Source organism: Ovis aries, chromosome 1 (assembly GCF_016772045.2).
Source record: "Ovis aries strain OAR_USU_Benz2616 breed Rambouillet chromosome 1, ARS-UI_Ramb_v3.0, whole genome shotgun sequence".
NCBI lineage: Eukaryota > Metazoa > Chordata > Mammalia > Artiodactyla > Bovidae > Ovis > Ovis aries.
The window spans coordinates 201,070,495-201,097,442 of record NC_056054.1 but is presented as its reverse complement, the minus strand read 5'-3'; positions in this window follow the sequence as shown (position 1 = coordinate 201,097,442).

Genomic DNA, 26,948 nt, shown 5'->3' with positions numbered 1-26,948 from the left:
TGGAATTTTTGTAGTTGTTGGAAAGCCTAGTCACCCCAGTGCTCAATGTGCAGTGCTCAATGTCACATAGAAAGAATCAGAGGACACCTCCTTGAACTTCAACGGTGTACATTTGTGGTTTTAGTTATTTACAAATGACTTCAAAACCCTATGATGTATACCAATTGGGTCAATCATTTGGATGAGATAAAAGCTAAATTATATTTGCTATGAGGATGGTTTATATCACTTGGCTGGTAATATAATAAACATAGCAGCTTTCATTTACTGAACTCAATACCACCATCCTGACTGGTCCTACTCTAATTCACAACTATGACCCTCAAGTAGACTTTGGTGTTGTCAGGTCATCTCACTCTGTCCAGTGGTTCTCAACTCTGGCTACCATTAGCACTACCTGGGAAAGGTTATAAAGAGTACTGCTGTCTGACTTCCACCCCAAACTAATGAAATCTAATTTTTTATGGGGTGGATCTGGGCATGAATATCCTGTTTTAAAGCTCTGCATTTATTCCAGTGGGCAGCCTTGGATGCAGCCCACTGCCATTCTTTCCAATCTCCATGACTCTTTCATGCTTTTCTCCCTCTCTTTAAACCTTAACACCTCCTCTCCATTCCCTATTTTCAATCGAGAAACGTACTTCTCACTTACCTGAGAAAATAATGGCAAAGGAGCACTTTCACACTTTTCCACCACCAGATTGATGCCTGTATATTGTACTTTCTGCCTGTTGCTACGGATGATGAAGTGTTTCTGTTCCTTTCTAAGACCAGCCCCTCCACTTGTGTATTGCACCCTGTTCCCTTCCTGAGCTACTGGACAGGACTTCAGCAATTCTCCCTTCTCTCTCCATTGTTCCTCTCTTTATAGACAACTCCCACCTGCCCCATCTGTCTGTCTGTGGCTGTTTCTCCCACTGAAAACCACCGCCCCACCTCCCCCCCCCCAACATAAGCACATCTATATCTTCTCCTGACCACATCTACTCCTCTAGCTACCGCTTCATTTCTCTGCTCCTTGAAAGTCATCTGTACTCGCTCCCTGAAGTTTCTCCTTTCTCATTTTCATTCAGACCCAGTCCAGCCAGTGTTTTGCCTCCATTAGTCCACAAAAACGACACCTGTCAGGTTCTTCAGTGACCTCTGGAGACGTCATTTCGGTCAATTGCCGAATCCAGTGGTCAGGTCTCAGCCCTTATCTTGATTTGTCAGTAGCCTTTTGTATAGGTGATCACTCTGCCCCCTGGAGTGTCTTCTCTTAGTTCTGGAACACCACTCTCTTTGGTTCTCCTTTTCTGTCACTGGCTTCTCCTTCTCAGTTCCTTGTGTTGGCTTATCTTTGCTTGCTCACTTTGGAGCGCTCCAGGGAGCAGCCCTTGAACTTGGCCTCTTCTCTGTCCCCTCAATCCCTGGGAATCTCTTAGCATCCAAATGCAGACAACTCTCAATGTATAGCTTCATCCCAGACTTTTACCCGGAATTCCACACTCACATTTAACTGTCTACTCAACAAGGCCTTCCTCTGATGTCAGTGACGACAAGTCCATAGCCCAGCTGCTGCCATTCTCTTCCCCACTTCAGTAAATGACAGCGTCATCTTTGCAGTTGTTCCTGCTTAAAACTCTGGAGTTACCCTTGACTCTGATACTCTCATGCTACACCCAGTCTGTCAGTAAACCACATAACCATACTTGAAGAATACGTCAAGAAACTAACTGCTTATTTGATCCACCAAATTCATGTTGGTTCAAAACTTCTAAATTTTAGAACGGTTTCATAACTGGGCTGCCAGAGGCAGTGTCATTTTCCATTTAAAACCAGCAAAGGCTTCCCATTGTTCCTAGAAGGGCCTCCAGGGTTCTGCATGAGCCAGCACTCAAGTCCTCCCAGACTTCATTTCCTGCTCTTTTCCACCTCTTCATTCCACTTCAGTTCACTGACCTGGCTCCTTAAACATAAAGCACATTTTTACCTCAGAGCCTGTTCCCTCCAGTTGCAACACCATTCCTTCATATAGGGCTTCCCTGGTGGCTGAGAAGGCAAAGAATCCGCCTGCAGTCCAGGAGACCCGGGTTCGATCCCTGGGTTGGGAAGATCCTCTGGAGAAGGGAATGGCAACCCGCTCCAGTATTCTTGCCTGGAGAATCCCATGGAGAGAGGAGCCTGGTGGGCTACAGTCATGGGGTTGCAGAGAGTTGGACACAACAAAGTTACTAACACTTTCACTCCCCCCATTTATCCCCATTGTTTTCTCCGTCTCTTTCTTTAGGTTCTCTTTAAATGTCATCTCACTAGAAAGGTCGTTCTGATCACCTTACATAAGATAGTAATCTGGGGGAGAGGAGACATACCTGGTTCTCTTGTTCCCTTTTATCTTGCTTTGTGGTTCTTCTATAGCATAGATGGTCATCTGACTTATTTATTCTGTGTCTCTTCTCATTTAGTTCAGTTCAGTTCAGTCGCTCAGTTGTGTCTGTTTTCGACCCCATGAACTGCAGCACGCCAGGCCTCCCTGTCCATCACCAACTCCCGGAGTTTACTCAAATTCATGTCCATCAAGTTGGTGATGCCATCCAGCCATCTCATCCTCTGTCCTCCCCTTCTCCTGCCCACAATCCTCCTACCCAGTGTCAGGGTCTTTTCCAGTGAGTCAACTCTTCGCATGAGGTGGCCAGAGTACTGGAGTTTCAGCTTTAGCATCACTCCTTCCAAAGAACACCCAGGACTGATCTCCTTTAGGATGGACTGGTTGGACTTGCTTGCAGTCCAAGAGACTCTCAAGAGTCTTCTCCAACACCACAGTTCAAAAGCATCAATTCTTCGGCACTCAGCTTTCTTCACAGTCCAACTTTCATATCCATACCTGACTACTGGAAAAACCATAGCCTTGAATGGACAGACCTTTGTTGGCAAAGTAATGTCTCTGCTTTTTAATATGCTATCTAGGTTGGTCATAGCTTTTCTTCCAACAAGTGTCTTTTAATTTCATGGCTGCAATCACCATCTGTGATTTTGGAGCCCAAGAAAATAAAGTCTGACACTGTTTCCACTGTTTCCCCATCTATTTCCCATGAAGCGATGGGATCAGATGCCATGATCTTCGTTTTCTGAATGTTGAGCTTTAAGCCAACTTTTTCACTCTCCTCTTTCACTTTCATCACGAGGCTTTTGAGTTCCTCTTCACTTTCTGCCATAAGGGTGGTGTCATCTGCATATCTGAGGTTATTGATATTTCTCCTGGCAGTCTTGATTCCAGCTTGTGCTTCCTCCAGCCCAGCGTTTCTCATGATGTACTCTGCATAGGGGTGACAATATACAGCCTTGACGTACTCCTTTTCCTATTTGGAACCAGTCTGTTGTTCCATGTCCAGTTCTAACTGTTGCTTCCTGACCTGCATACAGGTTTCTCAAGAGGCAGGTCACATGGTCTGGTATTCCCATCCCTTTTAGAATTTTCTACAGTTCATTGTGATCCACACAGTCAAAGGCTTTGGCATAGTCAATAAAGCAGAAAGAGATGTTTTTCTGGAACTCTCTTGCTTTTTCGATGATCCAGCAGATGTTGGTAATTTGATCTCTGGTTCCTCTGCCTTTTCGAAAACCAGCTTGAACATCTGGAAGTTCACGGTTCACATATTGCTGAAGCCTGGCTTGCAGAATTTTGAGCATTACTTTACTAGCGTGTGAGATGAGTGCAATTGTGCAGTAGTTTGAGCATTCTCAGGCATTGCCTGATGCTTATTAGGCCCCCTGAATTCCTGATATGTGGTTGTGAACCTGTGTTCATGGTTTCCTAAATGTCTGGCATTTGAAATTATGTCTTAAAATTTTTCTTTTTTTCTTAATAACCACAGTTTCTTTTAAGGATTTTACCAAGAACAGACTCAATTTTATGATCTCATTAAGATCAAGCACAGCAGGCCAAGCTGAGAGGGGGCATGCATGAGATGGCATTCTAAAACTGGGTACGAATAAAAGTCTACATACTGAATAGTGAGACCATCTCTTCCCCAGCCTTCTGTTTTCTTGTTGTTTCCAACAGTGCTGGCAATTTCTAGTTTAGTCATGAGATTAGTTTCTCTGATTAAATTCAACAGCTTCAGAGAAAGTATTGATATTGATATTTATGTTTCTTTAGATGAGATGGACAGATTATTTTTAGTCCCCCTTCGGTAAGACTCACCAGTTCAGTAGCCTTGCCTATGTACACAGAGCTTCTCGACAACTTTTTAGTGTTTCACTTTTCTTTCTCTTTTGGCCACATGGTTTGTGGGATCTTAGTTCCCTGACTGGGGATCAAACCCAGTGCTCTTGCCAGTGAGAGTGTGGAGTCCTAACCACTGGACTGCCAGGGAGTTCCCAGTGTCTCACTGTTAAATTTAAGCTAAAAGATCACCCAAATATTTGAGAAAGTTTGAAACATAAAAGAAACCAAAAGAGACAAATAAAAACAACAAGAACATAAAAAGAGACTTATAAGAAACAGAGACAGTATAGGGAGTAGAAGAAAACTTCACAAAAATAATTATGAGTATCACAGAGGCAGGTGAAGCTATTGAGAGAGTCATTTCCTAAGCAGGTTGATAAGAAGTCTAGGGGTCCCCAAGGAGAGAGGGGTCTGGAATTCTCAATGAGGAAAAAAGGACAAACTTGTTTTTTTCCTCTACATTCCTTAAGATTATATAACAATAATATATCCTACCTGAGTACAGTCTCTGGATTAAACCTCTGGCTAATCTTAAAATGTAAATTATGGGAGTAGGTCTGGTCTTTACAAGGATTATATAACAATAATATATCCTGCCTGAGGACAGTCTCTGGATTAAACCTTCTGGCTAATTCTGTTATCTTAAAATGTAAATTATGGGAGTAGGTCTGGTGAGGGCTTTATAACCTCCAGACATTCTTTGGATTCACTGGAGAGTATATAACTCCATTGCTAATACTAGCAAGTGGGTACTCTTTCTGCCCCCTTCTAATGCCTATGTCAGAAGCTTTCTCTATCTCCTTTATACTTTAATAAAACTTTACTACACAAAAGCTCTGAGCGGTCAAGCCTCATCTCTGGCCCTGGATTGAATTCTTCTCCTCCGGAGGCCAAGAATCCTGGTGTCTTTGTGTGGTTCAGGAACAACCTTTCATTATCTCATTAATAAAAATAAAGACTAAAAAAAAAAGGAGTATTCAGGGAATAATAAGGAACTCTTGGAAATTAAAAGTATGGTAGCAAAAATAAATGAATTAAGAGAGGGTTTGGAATATAAAGTTGAAACCTTGTAAGAAGTCAAAAACAGGCTGTGAAGTGAAAAATAAGAAAGGATCATTCTAAGAATTTCAACATCTAAATAGTAGGACTTATACAAAAAGACAATAGAGCTAATAGAAGGGAAGAGTCATCAAAGAAACAATGAGAAAAAAAAATTCCCAGAACTGAAGGACATGGCTTCTCGATTAAAAAACTCACTTGAGTATCCAGAGCAAGGAATGAAAAAGGACAGATACCAAAGCATATCATTGTTGGGGGGGTGGTGGGGCAGGGGAAAGGAGAAAAAAGCCTGTTGGCGCAGGAAAACAAAAACAAAACCAACCTCAAACTGATTATATAAAAGAATCTTAGTCTATGCTAGAAGCCAGAAGAGAATGAAGCCACACCTTTAAAATTCTGAGATGAATTCATTTCCAACTGAGGATTTATACCGAGACAAATTATTAATCAAATGTAAGGGTGGGACAATGGCATTTTCATGTATAAGAAGTCTCAATTATTTTACTTCCCTTTCTGAAGGAAGCTATTATGGATATGTTCCTTCACATTTAGAGAGTAAATTAAGACAGAAATAAATGAGTTCTTCCTTTCAGCTCCAAGAGCAACCAGCTCAGGTTGGAGTAGGAGAACAGAAGTTTGCAGAGGGGAGAGCTTCAAGAAACTAAAAAACAACAACAAAAGAATTGTTGAAAAGTCGAGGCCTAAATTAGTGATAGCTATCTACTTTGGCCACCTCATGCGAAGAGTTGACTCATTGGAAAAGACTTTGATGCTGGGAGGGATTGGGGGCAGGCGGAGAAGGGGACTACAGAGGATGAGATGGCTGGATTGCTGGGGTCCAGCCCCCGCAGGATCCAGGGGAACCTGAAGGAAAAATGGTGTTGGCGGATGATTTAGAGAGAGATAAGGAAAGAATATTGTAGCTTAGAAAATAGAGGAGAGAAAGAGGCTGATATTCCTTGGTTTACATAGAAAGCCAATAAAACTCTGAGACAAGGAGTTTGCCCTGTTCACGGAGGCCACAGGTGCCCTCCCGGTCTCCCGAGGGTGTGAAGACGCAGAACATCTTCCCGTTCAGGTCTTAGAAACCCGGGCAGATAAATGAACGCAGGGAGCCTCTATGTTCCAAGGGATCAGCCTGAAAAAGAGAGTAAGAGAGAGAAAGAAAAAGAAAAAAAAAAAAAAAAAAAGACATGAGGTGACCAAACTTCTTTGATCGAGGCCCATTATTTTTATTTTCAAAGGGTCTTTTATACCTTTACTTCTACATAGAGGGAAATGAAAGATGCAAAGTCATACAGAGTCAGCCCAAACATTACATCTGTTTTGTCTTTATCAAAACCAGGATTTTTTCTGCAAACCTTTCCCATAGACAATGTTGTGTACATTATCTTCTGGCTTTGGAGGCCTGTGGACATTTTATGACCCTCTTTTGATAAAGGCTGCTTAACCAGAAAACTTATTTTCCCTTGAAATGTTTTTTCTTTGTATTTCTAATCTATGTCAGCCTCAGAAAGTATTAAACAAATTACATTTCTCAAGGAGCAAAGTTGCAGTGAGTTACAAGAAAGAACCAATTAGCTCAAAAGTCTGATGTGGTTAATTTCAAGGCTACACTTGTTTTTCTTACATTCCAACTATGTTAACTAACGTACTCCCAGGTGCACAGTGGATAAGAGATATGGGAACTTAGCAACAAGCATTGGCCCAATAATGAAATCCTATACCTACCTATAACTACTCTAATAACTTTTAACTCTTTGAAAGGTTCTATGTTTTAGGCTTCCCATGCCTCTCACAGTTGGGGGGCTGTAAACAATCACATGCGTAGTTGTAAAAGTCTGGATAAACCTGCCAAGCAAGCTAGAATGCTAACAGGGGGTTTGATTTGAAATATTCCTCTCATGTCCAGGAGACTTATTAGCTAGAGCCCTAAGTTGATTTTCTCCAGAGAAAGGTGGTCGGGGATAGCCCCCTGTTAATGTCAGGAGAGTTGGTGAAAGGCACAAAATAGTAAGACAGAGATTCTGGTTTTGGGGTAGATGCTCGAGCTGGTCTAGGGAACACCTCGAGTCCTGAAGCCTTGCTTAACAGTTCTCTTCCACATGACCTAGTCATGGGTGGGATCTCCCGTGCTGGCTCCCGGCACTGGATGGCATCACTGACTCGATGGACATGAATCTGAGTGAACTCCGGGAGTTGGTGATGGACAGGGAGGCCTGGCATGCTGCGATTCATGGGGTCGCAAAGAGTCGGATATGACTGAGCGACTGAACTGAACTGAACTGATCTAGAAAATTCAGCAAATTAACAGAAGAGATGATAGTGGCCTCCATAAATGACAACTAAGAAATGTACACAAAAGGGATTAATCATAACATACTACATGGCTCCATGGCTCAGCTGTGAACAATCATTTATCTGGTCATAATGATGAAGCTTCTAGTGCTGACTTAATAAAAAAAAATGGCATAAAGCTTTTAGGAGAATGCGGGAAGGAGAAGAGGTCTGTAGGATGTGGTTAAAAAAAGAGCAAAATCCTCATTTTCTGTAGTAGGAAGTTAGTGGAGAATATCTAACACTGAAAAAAAAATTACAGCCATATAAGCAGACTATTTAGATACATGGATGTAACCAGAAGTAAGTAAAAGGGTTGAGAGTCGTTGCATTTGAGCAGCAGAAATTAGGGGTGTGGAGGAGTAGGGCAAGGCCTGAAATCATGTATTTGGAGGGCTTAGTGTCTAATCATGTGCCAGATTGGCACCTGAAATAAGCAGGATAAAAATGGAGTGACCGCTGCACAGAATATGGTAACAACACAGCCGAAGCTCTGAGCAGGAGCACCTTCCTTTAGACAGTGTGCATATGGCAGTGGCAAAAGAACTTCCCTTTTCTGGTTCTTGGAAAATCACTTTTTACTCCATTTTCTTTTTGTTGGAACCTATATATTCTGTGCTCAACTCAATTTTAATTTCACCTCTTTTACTGAAAGAGCTTGGCCTAGCTCTCCCCAAACGCTAAAGGGGAAGGCAGGCCAGTGTATGGAATTCTGGTTTAGTCACTCACCAGCTTTTGCCTGGGCTAGATCCTCAAGCTCTGACTCCTCATTTGAAAACAGAGAAAACATTCCTTGTCTCATAGGAGGGTGTGAAGAATAAATGAATAATTTACTACATAAAGTGTCTGGTATACAGTCATTGCTGATATATTTAAACAAAAGAAGAGGTACACTGGATAACCCTTAGTCTAGGGTGGGCACCTCATAATGTAAGGGCCAGGCCCCACAGATGAACCATCCAGTAGGGGTAAGAGCTCTGGGAGGGGGGGATTTGGGGAGTGGTGGTGCAAATAATCTATGAAGTTTGCTGATTGTAGCAAAAGTTCTTACTGTATTGGTTTGAGTATAGTGTCTTGATTAGACTGCAGGGTTCAGCAAACTTGTGGAGACCCAGATCCTGGAATGTTTTAGGCCTAAGGATCAAATTAAAGTGCTTAGCTTGCTGAGCTTCCAAGTCTAAACACAGAACAACTGCTCCCATCCCAGATAATGTGGAATAATGGATCCAGGGTTAATAGGATTATCATTTATCCCAAGGCTCCTGTGTGCCATGTGGTGATTGCTCATTTAAGCCAGGGACCTGGGATCAGGGCTCTAACTTTAGCTTTCTCATTCTCTGACTCAAAACTGAGCTCTTTACTAATGTCTTGCCAGGAGGCGGTTCACCTGGGGTGTGAATTTCTTAGGCTGTATTCTTGGCTCATTTGACAAACTTCTTTAGTTCTGGGTGGGATCTTTAAATCCTGGAGTTGGTCTGGAGTCAGGGCCTCACACAGTGAGGGTTTTATTTGCCTGACACTTACTGGGAGCATGTGGGAGTTCATGAGGTCTAGGCAGACTCTCATTTGCTCTGTTAGAGTTTGGTTTGAGTGCTTCTGTGTCTGACTTCACACAGAGGAGGAGGGGGATTAGTTGCCAGAGGCTATAAGGTATGGGGCCTGGGTGGGCAGGAATGATGGCAGAAAGAGATGATGTGGAGAACAGACCCTGAGGAAGAGGAAGGAGGTGGGTTGGCTGGGGGAGAGAAGTGAAACTACTGTTTTGATGTCAAGCCAATGATCCTTGTGGGGTGGGAGGGGGTTCCAGGAGCAGAAGATGCAGATCACAGTGGTGTCCTGCTTTAAATGGGCGCTGTACTGAAACTACAAGGAAGCACATAAGTATACAGGGGGCTCAGGGACAACGAGGCTGCAAGGAGACCCTGGGATCAGCTGAATGTATGATACCCATAGGGTGATAGGAAGAGTTGGTTTAAGCCACTTAATAGAAAATTCTTATAAAGAAAAACCTGAAGTCTCTATTGTTGTTTATAAATAACAAGCTCTGTTGTTTATTTCTCATGTTTCTGCAAAATACACTTGCAGTCCAGAACTGTCCTTTCCCATTGTCTCATCTGTCAAAAGCCCAGTCACAGTGTTTGGAAGGAAGTGAAAAAAAGGAAGTGAGGAAAAAAAAAGGCATCTGAGCAGCCACGGTGGATGGCTACAGCCCTATCACACCACTGAAGCCCTCCGGTCTCACAGCCCTGTAGGGCTGTAGTGGGTCAGAGGCAGCTGGGATCCCTAGGGCTGGTCTAAACCCAGCTCTTCAGGGGTCCACTGAAGGGATTACAGGAAGGAAATAGAAAGTACAGACGAGCCTTGCAGCCACTAGAGTTTCCAAGCATCTACCTTCTCTGGGGATGCAGGGTTTCCTGTCTGTCCCTCTGCGGGCCTCTGCCCTGTTCTCTTTGTTGACCAGCTTCCTTTCCCTCTGCAGGGCCCCACAGGGCTGTCACCTGATCTCATGCATGGCGTTTGCTTCTCATCTTGTGCTCACTACCTTTCCTTTAAGCTCTGAGTCTACCACCAACTGACTGTGGTCTTTTTTTCATAGTTGCAATGTTGAAAGCATCTGACTGATCCAACTCTCTTATTTATGGGAGAGTTGCTTTTGTTCGTTTATTAATTAATTAATTTATATTGGAGTATAGTTGATTTACAATTTTGTGTTGTTTCTGGTGTATTGCAAAGTGATTCATATATATATATATTTTTCCTTTTTCATATTCTTTTCCATTATGGTTTCTTAGAGGATACTGAATATAGTCTTCTATGCTACCCAGTAGGACCTTGTTATCTATCCATTTTATTTATAGTAATTTGTGTCTGCCAATCCCAAACTCCTAATTTATCCCCCCCACCCCTTTTTATTCTCTGTTAACAATAAGTTTGCCTTTGTGTCTGTGAGTCTTTTTCTATTTTGTAAATAAGTTCATTTGTATCATGTTTTTAAATTCCACATATAAGTGATATTATGTGATATTTGTCTTTCTCTGACTTACTTTACTTGGTATGATAACCTCTGGGTCTATCCATGTTGCTACAGATGGCATTATTTCATTCTTTTTGATGGCTGAGTAACATAGTGTTGTTTTGAACACTGGGGTGCACATATTTTTTCAAATTAGATATATGACTAAGAATGGGATTGCTGGATTATATGGTAACTCTTTTAGTTTTTCAAGGAACCTTCATACTGCCTTCCATAGTGGCTCCACCAGTTTACATTCCTGTAACAGGGGAGAACTTTTGTGTTCTAATACAAGTTAGTTATTAAAGGGATGTTGCCCATTTGTTTTAATTATGCTTAATGGCTCATCTCAGGGAAGCTTGCCTCCGAGATAATGAGTCTTAGGCTAAAATACTTTTGTCTAGTTCATAGGAAATATTCCGACGAGGCCCATCTGTGAATGACTTTAGGAAGGAAGAAATGAACACATTCCCTCTGGAGGCTGACTGGGATCCAGAAGTGACCGGGAAATGATTGACTTTACTCTCTCCCCCTTTTAGTGTAAAAGAAGCCTAAATTCTAACTCAGGCAAGATGGTTCTTTGGGACATGAGTCTACCATCTTCTCTGTCTGCTGGCTTTCTGAATGAAGTTGTTATTCTTTGCCACAACAACTGATCTCTTGATTGATTGGCCTGTCCTGTGGTGAGCAGCATGAGCTTGGACTCAGTAAAATTCCCACCCACCCACAGTGTAGGAGGGCCCCCTTTTCTCCACAGCCTCTCCAGCATTCATTATTTGTGGACTTTTTGATGATGGCCATTTTGACTGGTGTGAGGTGATACCTCATTGTAGTTTTGATTTGCATTTGTCTAATAATTAGCAATGTTGAACATCTTTTCATGTGCCCATTGGCCACCTGTATGTCTTCTTTAGAGAAATGTCTATTTAGGTCTTCTGCCTTTTCGATTGGGTTGTGTGTGTGTGGTTTTTTTTGGTTTGTTTTGTTATTGAGTTGTATGGACTGTTTGTACATTTGGAAATTAAGCCTTGTTGGTTACATCATTAGCAAATATTTTCTCCCAGTCTGAAGGTTGTTTTTTCCTTTCATTTATGGTTTTCTTTGCTGTACAAAAGTATATAAGTTTGATTAGGTCCCATATGTTTATCTTTGCTTTTTTTTTTTCTATTGCTTTGGAAGACTGACCTCAGAAAATGCTGGTACTGTGTATATCAGAGAATGTTTTGCCTGTGTTCTCTTCTAGGAGTTTTATGGTGTCATGTCTTGCGTTTAAGTCTTTAAGCCATTTTGAGTTTATTTTTATGTATGGTGTGAGGGTGTGTCTAACTTCATTGATTTGTATCAATGTGGCTGTCCAACATTCCCAGTGCCACTTGTTGAAGAGACTTATCTTTGCTCCACAGTATAGTGAGTTGCTTTAAAGTCAAAGTTCTACCCTTTGTCCGTAAGCAGAGGCCCAAGTGTTGTAAGTGGGTAGCAGTAGGGTAGGCAGATAGAATGACTTGCCTATCTGAGTAATATGGGAGGTCTGTAAGCCATCTTCCAAAGGATTCAAAAAACAATAAAGGGACCTCACATTTCCTCACTAGTCTGCAGACTGCTGTGGCCAGAGTGCACGGTGCATGGGGTGGAAAGACAGCAGGGTTGGTCTTTGCCTGGGTCACGGGGACACAGAAATCCATTCAGTCTCTTTAGACAGACTACATGGTGTATTAACCATTTATCATTGAAGGTTTGGCCTAGAGCAAAAGACAAGTTATGAGAGGCTGGCCAGAGAGAGATGGAGAATAGGGGCCTCCTTCATGTAAATGAGGCAGGTGGGTAAGCAGTTTCATGGTTCTCTGGCCCTGGGGGCACTTTGCTCCTGTTCCCTGGAGAAGGTTCCTTACTGGCAGGCTCCCAGATAGCCACCAGCTCAGCTGTGTTTGCAGGCAGTAATTCTTCCTGGCCTGGTTCACTTTCCCCACAGTGATTCTGGCTCTTGGTTGTTTTGTTGGTATTAATTACAGACAGCAGCAAAGTGCACAGATGCCATAAATGAGTTTTTGTTTTCCTATCTCACCTGATTCCTTTGTTGTTTGCTCTGTTCTGCCATGAATCTTTGTGAGATTTTGACATTTGCACCCCCTCAAATGGCTCACTTCAACTTCAGTTCCATCTGATGTCAGTTCCCAGCATCTGTGCTTCCGTCTGTGCTTCCTCTTATTTCTCTTAGCATCTCAGGGTCTCTTTCTTCTGGACAATATCCTTGTGTACTACCTTTCCTCTCTTCATTGGATTTTTCACTTTTTCCCTCTTTACCAATTCTTACTCATGCATCCTCCCTCCCCAGAGCTTGATTCAGTTCAGTTCAGTTGCTCAGTTGTGTCCGACTCTTTGCGACCTCATGAATCGCAGCACGCCAGGCCTCCCTGTCCATCACCAACTCCCGGAGTTCACTCAGACTCACGTCCATCGAGTCAGTAATGCCATCCAGTCATCTCATCCTCTGTCATCCCCTTCTCCTCCTGCCCCCAATCCCTCCCAGCATCAGAGTCTTTTCCAATGAGTGATTAGGGGAACTCATTTTCTCATCCTGGTTCTTGTTTTAGCCTTGGCCTGAGCTGAGTGTGAGTATGAAATATGAAAAACCTAGGTGCCCCCAAACTCTACACTTGTTTCCACTAGAAATGTTACATGTGGTGAGCAAGAATGTGGGTGAGGGAGGGGCTGGGGTAGGAGAGGAGTGTTAGAGGAATGGGCAGAATTCTCCACTCTTGGGAGTTTGTGTGGTATGATAGTTCTGCAGAGAGCCCGCCAAGACTCTTCAAAAGTCTGAGAAATTTGGAAGCTCTTTGACCCTGCAATTTGACTTCTAAGACTGTGTTTTATGGAAATAACTGTGGAATTCCCCCATAGTTTTAAGGAGATGGGAATACCAGGCCACCTATGTGCCTCCTGAGAAACCTATATGCAGATCAAGAAGCAACAGTTAGAACCGGACGTGGAACAACAGACTGGTTCGAAATTGGGAAAGGAGTATGTCAAAGTTGTTTATTTTCACCCTACTTATTTAACGTCTATGTCTAGTACATTGTGCGAAGTGCTGGACTGGATGAAGCACAAGCTGGAAACAAGATTGTAAGGAGAAATATCAATAACCTCAGATATGCAGATGACACCACCGTTATGGCTGAAAGGGAAGAGGAACTAAAGAGCCTCTTGATGAAGGTGAAAGAGAAGAGTGAAAAAGTTGGCTTAAAACTGAAAAAATTCAAAAAATGAATATCATGGCATCTGGTCCCATCACTTCATGGCAAATAGTTGGGAAACAATGGAAACCAGTGACAGACTTTATTTTCCTGGGCTTCAAAATCACTGCAGATGGTGACTGCAGCCATGAAATTAAAAGACACTTGCTCCTTGGAAGAAAAGCTATGACAAAACTAGACAGCGTATTAAAAAGCAGAGACATTACTTTGCTGACAAAGGTCCATATAGTCAAAGCTATGGTTTTTCCAGCGGTCATGTATGGATGTAAGAGTTGGACCATAAAGAAGGATGAACGCTGAAGAATTGATGCTTTTGAGCTGTGGTGTTGAAGAAGACTCTTGAGAGTCTCTTGGACTGCAAGGAGATCAAACCAGTTAATCCCAAAGGAAATCAACCCTGAATATTCATTGGCAGGACTGATGCTGAAGCTGGAGCTCCAATACTTTGGCTACCTAATGTGAAGAGCTGACTCATCGGAAAAGACTCTGATGCTGGGAAAGATTGAAGGCAGGAGGAGAAGGGGATGATAGAGGATGAGACGGCTGGATGGCATCACTGACTCAATGGATATGAGTTTGAGCATACTTTGGGAGTTGGTGAAGGACAGGAAAGCCTGGTGTGCTGCAGTCCATGGGGTCACAAGGAGTTGGACATGACTGAGCGACTGAACAACAACAACAAATCTGTAATTTGCAAAAAAAAAAAAAAAAAAAGAAGAGCTGAAGATGACTTAATTGTGCAGCTTTTGGGTACAGAGGCATACACTTTTACTATGATTACTAAACCATGACTTCATTGGATCTTTGTAAAAAATCCAGATAACAAAACAAAACCAGGAAAGATGTGTTATCTGTAGTTATCTTGGCTAGACAAGAAAGGGTAACTTTTTTCCCTTCTTTTGATAGCTATATTTTTTAAAATTTCAAGATTAAACATACATTTCTTTGGCACTAAGAAAAACAACAATTACTTTAAAAACAAACACTATCCACCCAGGCACAATAACAACACTAGGTTGAAACTTTAGATTCAGTTAAAAATGTTCCCCAATAAGTTTAGGAATTGAATTCACATTTGTAACATCATAAAGAATTTACTATAGGTCAAAGGGAGACTGTGAGCCAGTTGGATGTATTTGTTGATGGAAATTGGTTGTCCACAAACCTTAGCTAAACATTAGACTCAGGGCCAGAACTAATGCTTTCTTACTCTTGCTTTTCTTACCAATAATAGCAAGTAGCATGAGGATTAAGTGATTGTAGAAGAGTTTGCTTTGCTTAATCTGCAGCTCACTCTGAAATTGCTCAGCTCCAGAAGGGGTAGGTCTGGGTGAACAGATGGCCAGGTTGAACCCTGGGAAGGAGGCTGGAGTTCTGGAAGGGGCTCTGAAGTGGCCGGAGTGACCAGGGATAGGAGGAGCAAGGGTGTTTTTCCTCTGTGTGTATTATCATGTGTGCCTCTGATGCTCAGCCGATAACCTGGCTTTGTTTTTTTTTTCCTTCCTGCAGGCAGTGTAGAGTGAATTGTGCTGAGATCTGCAGAGAGCAGCCCAGAGAGAAGCAGTGAAGTTGTAGACTGCAGCGGAAATGAACTGGCCCACGTGAGCCTGCCCAAGCCCTGGGGCAAGGCCTGTGTCCCATTGCTGAGGTAAGAGCCCTCAAATCCTAGCCTGGGGACCAAGAAGGTAAAATGCCTCCTGGGATGCTGGGATGGGATGTTGGACACTTAATCTTCTCAAGATCAGGAGATTAAGGCCACTTCTTTCTGGTTCAAACCATCAGCTTCTATTTCAGCCCAATCAAGGGCAAGGTCATTTGGTGGCCTAAGAGGTTTTGATTTTTTAGGGCAGGTCTTCTGGACTCTTAACAGAAAGTTGTGTTTTCTCAATTGCGGGTGAAATTTGAACTCCCAAGGGAATGAATTTATCCTTCAGGTAAGACTGCACCAAGCTCAGGGAATGCTTAACATTGGTGCACCAGCTCTGTTCTGCTGGGGAAGTTGTTTTTAGGAAACACCACCCCCCCCCCCCCCCCCCCCCCCCCCAAGGGAATATAGTGACACAAATTACTTGGAGAGGTTATTGCAAAATAGTCCATTAAGCTTCCTAAAAAATGACTTAAATTACCTAGATATGTTCTGATTATAAAAGTAAAATGGAGAAATAATGACGAGGAAGAAAAGAAAACACGCCTGAAATCTTACCCCTGTTAACAGAGCTTCAGGTAGTTTCCATTAAAATTACTCTTTAGGCCTCCAGGGCACGTTGGCTCTTCCTGCGTGGAGGCAGAGTGGGGAGGCAGGGGGAATACTCAGGAGCTGGGAGAACTCACCTCTCTCCTGGAGGCTATCCTGAGCTGATTTTAAATATTCAGGAATTTTGCAAATTGTTTGTTAAAAATTGTTGGCGACTTGAGATTGGCTGTAGTGGGAAAACTGACATCACTGAAATCAGCCAAGGCTGCAAACCAGGGACGTTTTGCTTTGGAAATTCTGATGGACCTCCCCCGCCCCTACTCCTGCCCCGACGCTGGGAGGCACAGGGCAGTCACTTCACTTGCGTATCCCTCCGCTTCCTCCCCTGTGAACTCGAAGTGCTCCATAATCATTAATTGAATAAATGAATGAGTTTCTGTTATTATCCCATAAAGTGAGTCCCATAAGAGTGAAAATGAAATGTTTTGCATGCTGTAAGTTTTCCTGCCCCTAGAGGGGAGGGGCTTTAATTGATTGGTAAGTCTTTGGTTTATTGATGGAGACAAACTGGCTGGAACTTCTCCTTTTGGCTCTTGCTTCTGGGGAAATCTGTGAATTACTGACACCCTTTCATACGGGCCGATGAAAGCTCTCCATTTATGGACCAACATCTGGGGCAAATTTCCTTCCTGGAAAAAGCAAGAAATCAAGAGAAGTGTGAAAAGGAAGCCCGGGCGCTGCTGGACGTGAGAGCCAGGGTTGAAATCAGAGCTTTGGATTCACAAGCTCTGATGCGGGGAGGAGTCGGGGTTGGGGTTAGAGAGGAGCAGGGGCACTTCCTGCCAAATGTGAAACTTAAACAAAAGCTCTTTCTTCCAGGCCCTGCTGTCAGCAGATTAGAACTAATTAAATTAGCATAATGGAACCCCAACCTCTGCCCCCTCCCTCGCTTTCTGAACCTTCTGGCTCCTTTTCGCCACCTCCTTTAAGTAGCCTGCAAGAGGGGATGGGGAGAAGGCAGGGCATCAGAGTACTGTGTAGAACTGTAGTTTGGAAAATTACAAAAGTAGAAAGGACTGGTCTCACACTTTCATTTTAAGAAGCCTGGTCCCAAAGCTGTGGTTAGCAGTTGTAGTTGCTGAGGAGGTGTGTGCTCCAGGGGAGGGAGGGATACCGGTTGTGAGAGGGTACTGCTCCCGAGGCCATGTGCTCACTGAGCCTGTCTGCACCTGACAGGGGCACAGGTGGGTGTCCTCCAGGTGCCAGCTCTGGCCCCCCCCCACCCCCCCCCGCCCCTCACCCCCAGCCCTTCCTCTGTATCTGACATGCCTTTCTGGTGCGCTTGGAGTTAAGTCCTCTTCCTTCATCAGGAGCTTGGCTTTCTAGGTTAGTGAAACAAGTTGAGATGTTATCTGAGGACCTTTTAAGGTATATATATATACTTGGAAGGGTAGAGAATGGCGTTGATTGAGCTCATGGTGGCGTCAGGTGCCCTGCTTCTGCTTGAGACACTTGCTTTAGGTTTGAGCCAGGCTTCACAGTAGCTGCATGATTACCTTGTCTTTCTCAGTTTCCTCGTTTGAAAACTGGGCTGAATAATACCTACCTTGAGTGAAGGTTAATAATTATATATATTTTTTCCTTTTGCTTGTTTAGTCTCTATGTCATGTCCGATTCCTCTGAGACCCCATGGACTGTAGCCCGCCAAGCTCCTCTGTTCATGGGTTTTTCCAGGCAAAAAGACTGGCGTGGGTTGCCATTTCCTTTTCCAGGGGATCTTCCCAACCCAGAGATTGAACCTGGGTCTCCTGCATTGCAAGCAGATTCTTTACCACTGAGCCACCAGGGAAGCCCTGGAATGATTATTTTCATAATGTTCTGCCTACAAGGTGAAAGGGTTAGGGTTAGGCTTATTAGATGATAACTATCACTTTTTTCCCATGCAACTTTATTGAGATATAATTGAGAGACAAAAACCTGCATATATTCAAGTCTCAAAACTTAGTGAGTTTTGACATATGCATAAACTTACGAAATTTTCCACAAAGATCGTGAACATAACTGTTATCCTCCCAAGTTTCTTCCTTCACCTAATCCTTCCCTTCTGCCCCCTCTGTGTCCTGCCTCCTATCCCTAGACAACCACTAATCTGCTTTATTGCTGTAGATTGGTTTGCATTTTTTAGAACTTTACAAAAATTGCATAATACAGCATATTTTCATCTAACACTCACCAGAAGTATTCACTGTGCTTGTGCATCAGTAGTTCTTTCCTTAGGAGAAGGCAATGGCACCCCACTCCAGCATTCTTGCCTGGAAAATCCCATGGACGGAGGAGCCTGGTGGGCTGCAGTCCATGGGGTTGCGAAGAGTCGGACACGACTGAGCGACTTCACTTTCACTTTTCACTTTCATGCATTGGAGAAAGAAATGGCAACCGACTCCAGTGCTCTTGCCTGGAGAATCTCAGGGATGGGGGAGCCTGGTGGGCTGCCGTTTATGGGGTCACACAGAGTCGGACACGACTGAAGTGACTTAGCAGCAGCAGCAGCAGTTCTTTCCTTTATTGCTGAGTAGTATCCCAGTGTATGGAAATACCAAGATTTGTTTATCCATTCATCTGTTGACAGAGTTTGGGGATTGTTATCAATTTTTTGGCTGTTAAAGCCCATATGTATAATTGCAGTGACATGGATGGATCTAGAGATTATCATACTGAGTGAAATAAGTCAAGCAGAGAAATATCATATGATATCCCCCCAAAAATGATGCAAATGAACTTATTTACAACATAGACTCACAGAAAACAAATTTATGGTTACCAAGGGGAAAAGGGTGTAGGGAGTTATTAAATAGGAGTTTGAGATTAGCAGATACAAACTACTATATATATAATAGATAAACAATAAGGACCTATATTCAGTCTATTGTAATAACCTATAATAGAAAAGACTCTAAAGAAGATGTGTGTATATAACTGAATCACTTTGCTGTACACCTGAAACTAATACAACATCGTAACTTAACTATATCTCAATAACAAGTTGTTTTGGGAAAAAAGCCACTATAAGCATTTGTGAAACAATTTTTGTGGGGGGTTATGCATTCTTTCGGAGAAGGCAATGGCAACCCACTCCAGTACTCTTGCCTGGAAAATCCCATGGATGGAGGAGCCTGGTAGGCTGCAGTCCATGGGGTCGCAAAGAGTCAGACATGACTGAGCGCCTTCACTTTCGCTTTTCACTTTCATGCATTGGAGAAGGAAATGGCAACCCACTCCAGTGTTCTTGCCTGGAGAATCCCAGGGACGGGGTAGCCTGGTGGGCTGCCGTCTGTGGGGTCGCACGGAGTCGGACACGACTGAAGCGACTTAGCAGCAGCAGCAGCATGCATTCTTTTCGGATGAATACCTAGGAGTAATATGTCTGGGTCATATGGAAGGTATATGTTTAGCTTAAGGAGCTGCCAAACTTTTCTAAAGCAGTCGTACTAGTTTATATGCCTACGAGCAGTGTATGAACTTTCCAAGTGCTCCACTTCCTTGTCAGCACTTGGTGTGGTCAGTCATTTTAATTTTAGTCACTCTCGGTCGCTGCCCCTGACCTTGGACATGGGGTAGCTCCTCTCGGCTGCATCAAGTGTTGTCTGGAACAACAGACTGGTTCCAAATAGGAAAAGGAGTACGTCAAGGCTGTATATTGTCACCCTGCTTATTTAACTTATATGCAGAGTACATCATCAGAAATGCTGGGCTGGAAGAAGCATAAGCTGGAATCAAGATTGCAGGGAGAATTATCAGTTACCTCAGATATGCAGATGACACCACCCTTATGGCAGAAAGTGAAGAGGAACTCAAAAGCCTCGTGATGAAAGTGAAAGTGGAGAGTGAAAAAGTTGGCTTAAAGCTCAGCATTCAGAAAACGAAGATCATGGCATCTGGTCCTATCACTTCATGGGAAATAGATGGGGAAACAGTGGAAACAGTGTCAGACTTTATTTTTTGGGGCTCCAAAATCACTGCAGATGGTGATTGCAGCCATGAAATTAAAAGACGCTTACTCCTTGGAAGAAAAGTTGTGACCAACCTAGATAGCATATTCAAAGGCAGAGACATTACTTTGCCGACTAAGGTCCGTCTAGTCAAGGCTATGGTTTTTCCTGTGGTCATGTATGGATGTGAGAGTTGGATTGTGAAGGAGGCTGAGCACCGAAGAATTGATGCTTTTGAACCGTGGTGTTGGAGAAGACTCTTGAGAGTCCCTTGGACTGCACGGAGATCCAACCAGTCTGTTCTGAAGGAGACCAGCCCTGGGTGCTCTTTGGAAGGAACGATGCTAAAGCTGAAACTCCAGTACTTTGGCCACCTTATGTGAAGAGTTGACTCATTGGAAAAGACTCTGATGCTGGGAGGGATTGGGGGCAGGAGGAGAAGGGGACGACAGAGGATGAGATGGTTGGATGGCATCGCTGACTCAATGGATGTGAATCTGAGTGAACTCCGGGAGTTAGTGATGGACAAGGAGGCCTGGCGTGCTGCGATTCATGGGGTCGCAAAGAGTCGGACATGACTGAGCGACTGAACTGAACTAAATTGAACTGAAGAAGTTTGTGGTGATATCTCATGGTTTTATGTGGATTTCTTTGAAGATTAATGATGTTGACTATTTTTTCATGTGCTTGTTTAGCATCTGCATATTTACTTTGGTGAAATGTCTATTCAGATCTCGAAGAAGGCAGTGGCAACCCACTTCAGTACTCTTGCCTGGAAAATCCCATGGATGGAGGAGCCTGGTAGGCTGCAGTCTATGGGGTTGTGAAGAGTCAGACTAAACTGAGCAACTTCAGTTTCACTTTTCACTTTCATGCATTGGAGAAGGAAATGGCAACCCACTCCAGTGTTCTTGCCTGGAGAATCCCAGGGACAGGGGAGCCTGGTGGGCTGCCGGCTATAGGGTCGCACAGAGTCGGACACGACTGAAGCGACTTGGCAGCAGCAGCAGCTATTCATATCTTTTGTTCATTAAATGAAATTGGACTGTCTTCTTATGATTGGATTGTAAAAGTTCTTTATATATTCTACAGACCAGTTTTTTTAATTGGAGACTTTGCAAATATATTTTCTAATTCTGTGACTTGCTTTCGGTGGGAAGCAGTAACACATTAGCAATTACAATTCAGTTGAATAGTGCTGTGCTCAGAGACTACAAAGGAAGATCAGTAATCTTAGGATGCAAAGTCAGGGAGTCTTTTAGTAGGTAAAGGTATGTGAATTGGGACTTAAAGGAAATTATGTTAGCTAGGCAGGGGAAGGGCAGTATAGGTAGGAATTTGTATGTGCAAAGGCATGGAAATATGCACCATCATGGTGCATGCCCAGTTGTAAGTCATTTGATTGGAGCTCTGGGATTTGGTGAGTGGAAGGATGTGGTGTGGGCTGGAATTCCAGATGCCCTCCTACTGGCTGTGCACCTCTTTTATTTATTTATAACTTTTAATTTTGAAACAATTATAGGTTCAGTTGTAGTTGCAAAGATAGTACAGAGAGGTCTAGTGTATCCTTTAGTTTCTTCCCCTGATTTCATCTCACACAATTACAGTACAGTATCAAAAGCAGGAATCTGAGTTTGGGTACAGCTGTGCATGGAACAATGTCTCATTTTCTCACATGTTTAGATTAGTGGAGCCACCACCGCAATCAAGGTGCAATCAACTATCCTTCCACACAGAGGTCTCCCTCATGGCACCCATTCATTGTCATGCTGGGCTGGCCCTTTCTCGCTTTTCTCATCCCTATAATTTTGTCATTTTCATAGTGTTCTGTAAATAGAGTCATAATAATATGCAACCTTCTGAGACTGGCTTGTTTTCACTCATCAGAATGATGAGTGAATGATGATCACTTCAGGTCCCTCCGGGTTGTTGAGAGTACCAATAGTTAGCTCTTTTTTTTTTTTTTTATGATGGGTGTTATTTCATTATATGAATGTATCCGTTTCACTCTTGACCCATTGAAGGACATTTGGGTTGTTTCTAGTTTTTGACTATAACAGATTCAACTGCTGTGAGCAATTTCACATAAGTTTTTATATGAACATCAAATTTTATTTTTCAAAAAAAAAGAAACCCCCCTATTTGTGTGTATGTGTGTATTTTTCCAGGATAAATGCTCAGGAGGGCAATTGCTAGGTTGAATGGCAAGTATGTTTTAAATTTTTTAAGAAACTGCCTAACTATTTTCTAGAGTGACTGTATGGTTTTCTGTCCCCACCAGCAATGTAGGAAAGATCTACTTTTCCACCTCCTCATCAGCATTTGCAGCATCTTTTTTAATTTATTTTATTTTTCATTGGAAAAAAGCACTCTAATTCATCAATTTGAACACAAACATTTCTTCAAAAATTAAGAAAAAAAAGCTTTTTATTTTACATTGGAGTATAGCCAATTAGCAATGTGACAGTTTCAGGTGGTCAGTAAAGGGACTCAGTCATACATATACATGTATGCATTCTCTCTCCAAGTCCCCTCCCATCCAGGCTGCCATGTGATACTGAGCAGAGTTCCGTGTACTATACAGTAAGTCCTTGTTGATTATCTATTTTAAATACAGCAGTGTGTACTTGTCCATCCCGAACTCCCTACTGAATGAAGTAAATCAGACAGAGAAAGAGCAGTATCATATGACAGCCCTTATATGTGGAATCTAAAAAGAAATGATACAAATGAACTTAGAAAACAGAAAGAGACTCGCAGGCTTCTCGCAGGATTGCCAAGGGAGGGAGTGGCAGGGAGGGATGGGAGAATAGTTAGGGGTTGTCTTCTTTTAAATATCAGTTGTTCTAATAGGTGTGCAGTGGTCGCTCATTGTGGTCTTCATCTGTGTTTCTCTAGTGGCTGGTTGTGTAACTCTTTCCCTTTCTGCTCTCGGGTTGGCTATGATAATCTCGACCCCAGCCTGTACTTTCTAAATGTGAGAAGCAAAAGGAAGCTGACAGCCCCCTTCCACCATTTCTGGAGCTGCCTTGGAAGTCTGGCTTCACTTGTTTTCTGATCCAGTTACCTGGCTGTGGGATCTTTCTTCTTTGTCCTGGGTGGCGCTAGGAAAGGGATAGTTTATAGGTTTGGGTGTTTTTTTTCAGGAGGGTTTTTTTTTTTTTTTCTTTTTTATTGTTTCCCACAGATGAGCAAACAACCTGTGCTGACTTTTTACTAGGCTCTGGGGTAAGTTCTCCTCCACCCCTTCCTTCCTTGGTCCCCATATGCCAGAATATGTACTTCCTGGCAGCTGAGATGAAGAAACTTTTGGATCTGACTCTGGATGATTTTTCTCAGTGTTTGGAGGTCTGAGGTGCCAAGGGAGGCTGCCATGGCCTCAGGCCCTCTCTGTGCTTGGGATCATCTCTTCTTTTTACTTATGGGTAGAGAGGCGGCTTCAGTGTGCTGGGAAAAATAATAATGGTAGCTAAGAATTACACAGCAGTCATACTGGATAACAAGCGCTTTGTGTATATTTTCTGATTTAATTCCCATGACAAACTGACAGATGCAGAGCCTCAGATTCCTTACCTGTAAACAGGGCAGTAACCATGCCTAGTGGGTAGATTGGGGAGGATAAGTAGGGGTGGTATAGTGACTTACCCTAGAGAATGCTGGTTCCCTCTCCTCTACCGAGGCCCTTAAGAATTATGAATACTCAGCTGCACGGCAGTACTGCACTGAAAGAAAACGAGCTGTCTGTATACCTTGTCCCACTTTAACCAAAGATGAGTGTCCATTCACTCAGTCAGCATTCAATCAACTTTAAGAATAAGAATGTAAGGTATGCTTGCTTCTGTACTAGGCACTGTGAGCCCTAGAGCTACAGTCCTTGACCTCATACAGCATGTGGTCTACAGAGAGAAATATGAATTGATTAATAACACAACCAAGTGTATACTCATGGACTGTGGATTTCTTTAAAGGAAATTCTGTGGTGCTGGGTGAGTTAACCAGTCTGAGGCCGGAGGATGCCTCCTTGGGGAAGTGATTCTGTTTGGAGTCTTACTCCTTAGCCTTGATCTACTGCAGAGGACCTTGTGGGACGTTCTGCAGGGTCAGTTCACTTTCTGCTGTGTCCTGACTATAGACTGACCCAATGCATGGTCATCCTAGTGCTCTCCGCACCCCAACAACCCAGGCTGTTTTGTGAGGTTACTCATCCCTAACCATTACAGCTGCTGCTGATCCCATGGGGATGGAGACTAAGCTCAGGGTTACACCTCACAGGGGTGGGTCATCATTTTTTGTTGTTTCTTTGTTTCTGAATGTTCTCATGACTCAGCCAACTTATTACTCAACCAAACACAGTGAGCTGCCATGGTAGAGTTATTCATCACACAGGTTTTCTAAAAACCATCTTTATTGAGATAGGATTTGTATTCCCTGAAATTAACTTGCTTTAAGTATAAATTCAGTGTTTTGTGGTAAATTTACTGTGTTGCACAACCATCACTAAAATCTACTTTTAGAACATTTCCATCATCGGTTGGGTCATCTTCAAATGGAAAAATCAAGAAATTACTTTTCATGGAAATAGATCCTTAATTATTTTTTATGGAATTAGTTCTGTGCTCCCTGTAGAAGAATCTCCTTAATTAATTCAGTTAGTATTTACTGAGAGCCTGCTGGAGACCATAGCTGGGCTAGGTGCAAAAGGCAATAAAGAGAGAAACAAGCGGAGACAGAGGCTGACAAGCTTCTGTTGAAGATACATTGTTAGATGTGATCTACCTGCAGGTTGGGCTTTCCTTGGCAACTCAGACAGTAAAGAATCTGCCTGCCAATGCAGGAGATATAGGTTTGATTCCTGGTTCAGGAAGACCCCCGGAGAAGGAAATGGCAACCTACTCCAGTATATTCTTGTCTGGGAAACCCTGTACCCAGGGGAGCCTGGTGGGCTACAGTCCATGGAGTCGCACAGTTGGACAGGACTTAGCGACTAGATAATAGCCTGCAGGTTATAGGTTACCTGTGGCTGCTGCAGGGCAGGTGATAGTTTTCTATCTTGTGGCTCCTAATTGATGAGGCAAGGGCCATGCTTTTGCAACCCCTGCTGTTTGCACTGAAATTACTGGCTAAGCTGGAGGGAAGCATACTCTGCAATATCTGCACATGGTTGTAAGCTTGGGCAAGAGTGGTTGCAGGATCTGGGAAGAGAGGAGATTGGGGGTGCTGTTTGCAGTGTGGAGATTCCACAGGTGGACTTGGGGTGAGTGGTGAGGTGTACCAGAGGAGGAAAAGAGTGCCGGGAAAGTCAGGGATGCTTGGCTGTTCGGGTGGCCAACAGCCTAGGAGCGCATCTGCCTACAGTGGGGTGGAGATTGGGGGCAAGGTGGGAGGTGTGGATACTAGACTGAGGAATTTGGACTGGCTGGAGCAAACAGGGAAGATGCTATTTCAAGTCTCCGAGGAGGGGGCATGACTATTCAGAGCCAGGCTTGGGAGAGTAATCTCGTGTGATCTGAGGGATAAGAAGTGGGCATGGGTTAGGAGGTTCGTAAGTATCCTAACGTTAGGTGATGTGGACTTGGTGTGAACAGGGGAAGTGGGGCAAGGAAAGAAGTGGATGGGAGAGAAGATTCTGCCAGGTAGGGTAGAAAACCTCTCTGTTTCAACTTCTCTTAGGGTCCATACCTGCCTTACCCATCTGCCTGTTGTACTTCAACCAGCCTTTCAGATTTAGCCTGTTCCAAAGCCAGGCTCCACAGCCTCCTCCCTGTCATCCGTTCCCTTTGCCTGGTGTGCTTTTCTCTCCCCTCCATGCCTCTCCTTGTCCTACTCCTCTTGCCCAGGAGGAAGGAGAGGAACCAGAAAGAAGTGGAACACTTATCCTGGTGGAAGGTAGCGCCATTGAAGGTAGTAGTGAGAGATTTCCAGGGAGGGAAGTGCCAGAAGTCCACGAGGTGAGTGAGTGCAGACACTGAAGAATGGCTGGGGACTCAGGGCTGGTACTCAAGGTGAGTGAGGTCGCTTGGGCACAAAATTTAAGGAGGCCCTGGCTGCGAACCTTGCGTTGCATAAGCCTGAGAGCGAGGGTTCTAGACCAGGTTCCTGCAGAAAACTGGTGGTTGGAAGGATGCCAGCAACTTAGGAGAAAGCATTAGCTTTCAGAAAGTTAAGGACCAAGGGTGGAACTGTTTCTTCAGAAGATCTCCTTCGGTAGGAAGCTTCCTGAAGCTGCCTGGGTGCCTGGCTGTCTACTTCCTCCTTACTGCAGGACAGCCCCTTAGGGTCTCTACAGATTCTCTAGGCTTCCTGGAGCACAACGTGAAGACCACTGCTTAGATCTAGCCCCACTTCTTATCAGAGAATTCTGAGACCCAGAGAAATATGTGACTTGTCTAGGGCCACACATGGAGGGGTGACCATAGGGGTCTTCTTTATCTTCCTTTGATGTGTGACCTTTAGTTGCTTTATCTTCACTTTTCACTGTTCCTCCCAATCTCCTTCTCCCTCCTCTACCAATGAGAATTGGCAACAGCTGATACTCAAGGACTGTTGGAAGACGGAGGGCTAATTCTGAGTTCATTTCTAAAGTGCCTGCTACTTAGCATTCTTTTAGGGGCTATTCCATTCATTATTCTTATAAGAACCTTTCTAAGTAGTTGTCATTGTCCTAATTTCTTGATGAGAATATGAGGTTCAGGAGGATAAGGGGCTGGCTTAGATTTGCATAGTTACTAACTCATGCTGCCTGATACCCACTATGTATTTCTTTATTCATACAACTGAGTGCCTGGAAGCCAGGCACTGATACGGTGCAACCAAGGGCTTCCCTGGTGGCTCAGTGGTAAAGAATCTGCCTGTGATGTGGGAGACAAGCAAAGGTTCGATCCCTGAGTCAGAAAGATCT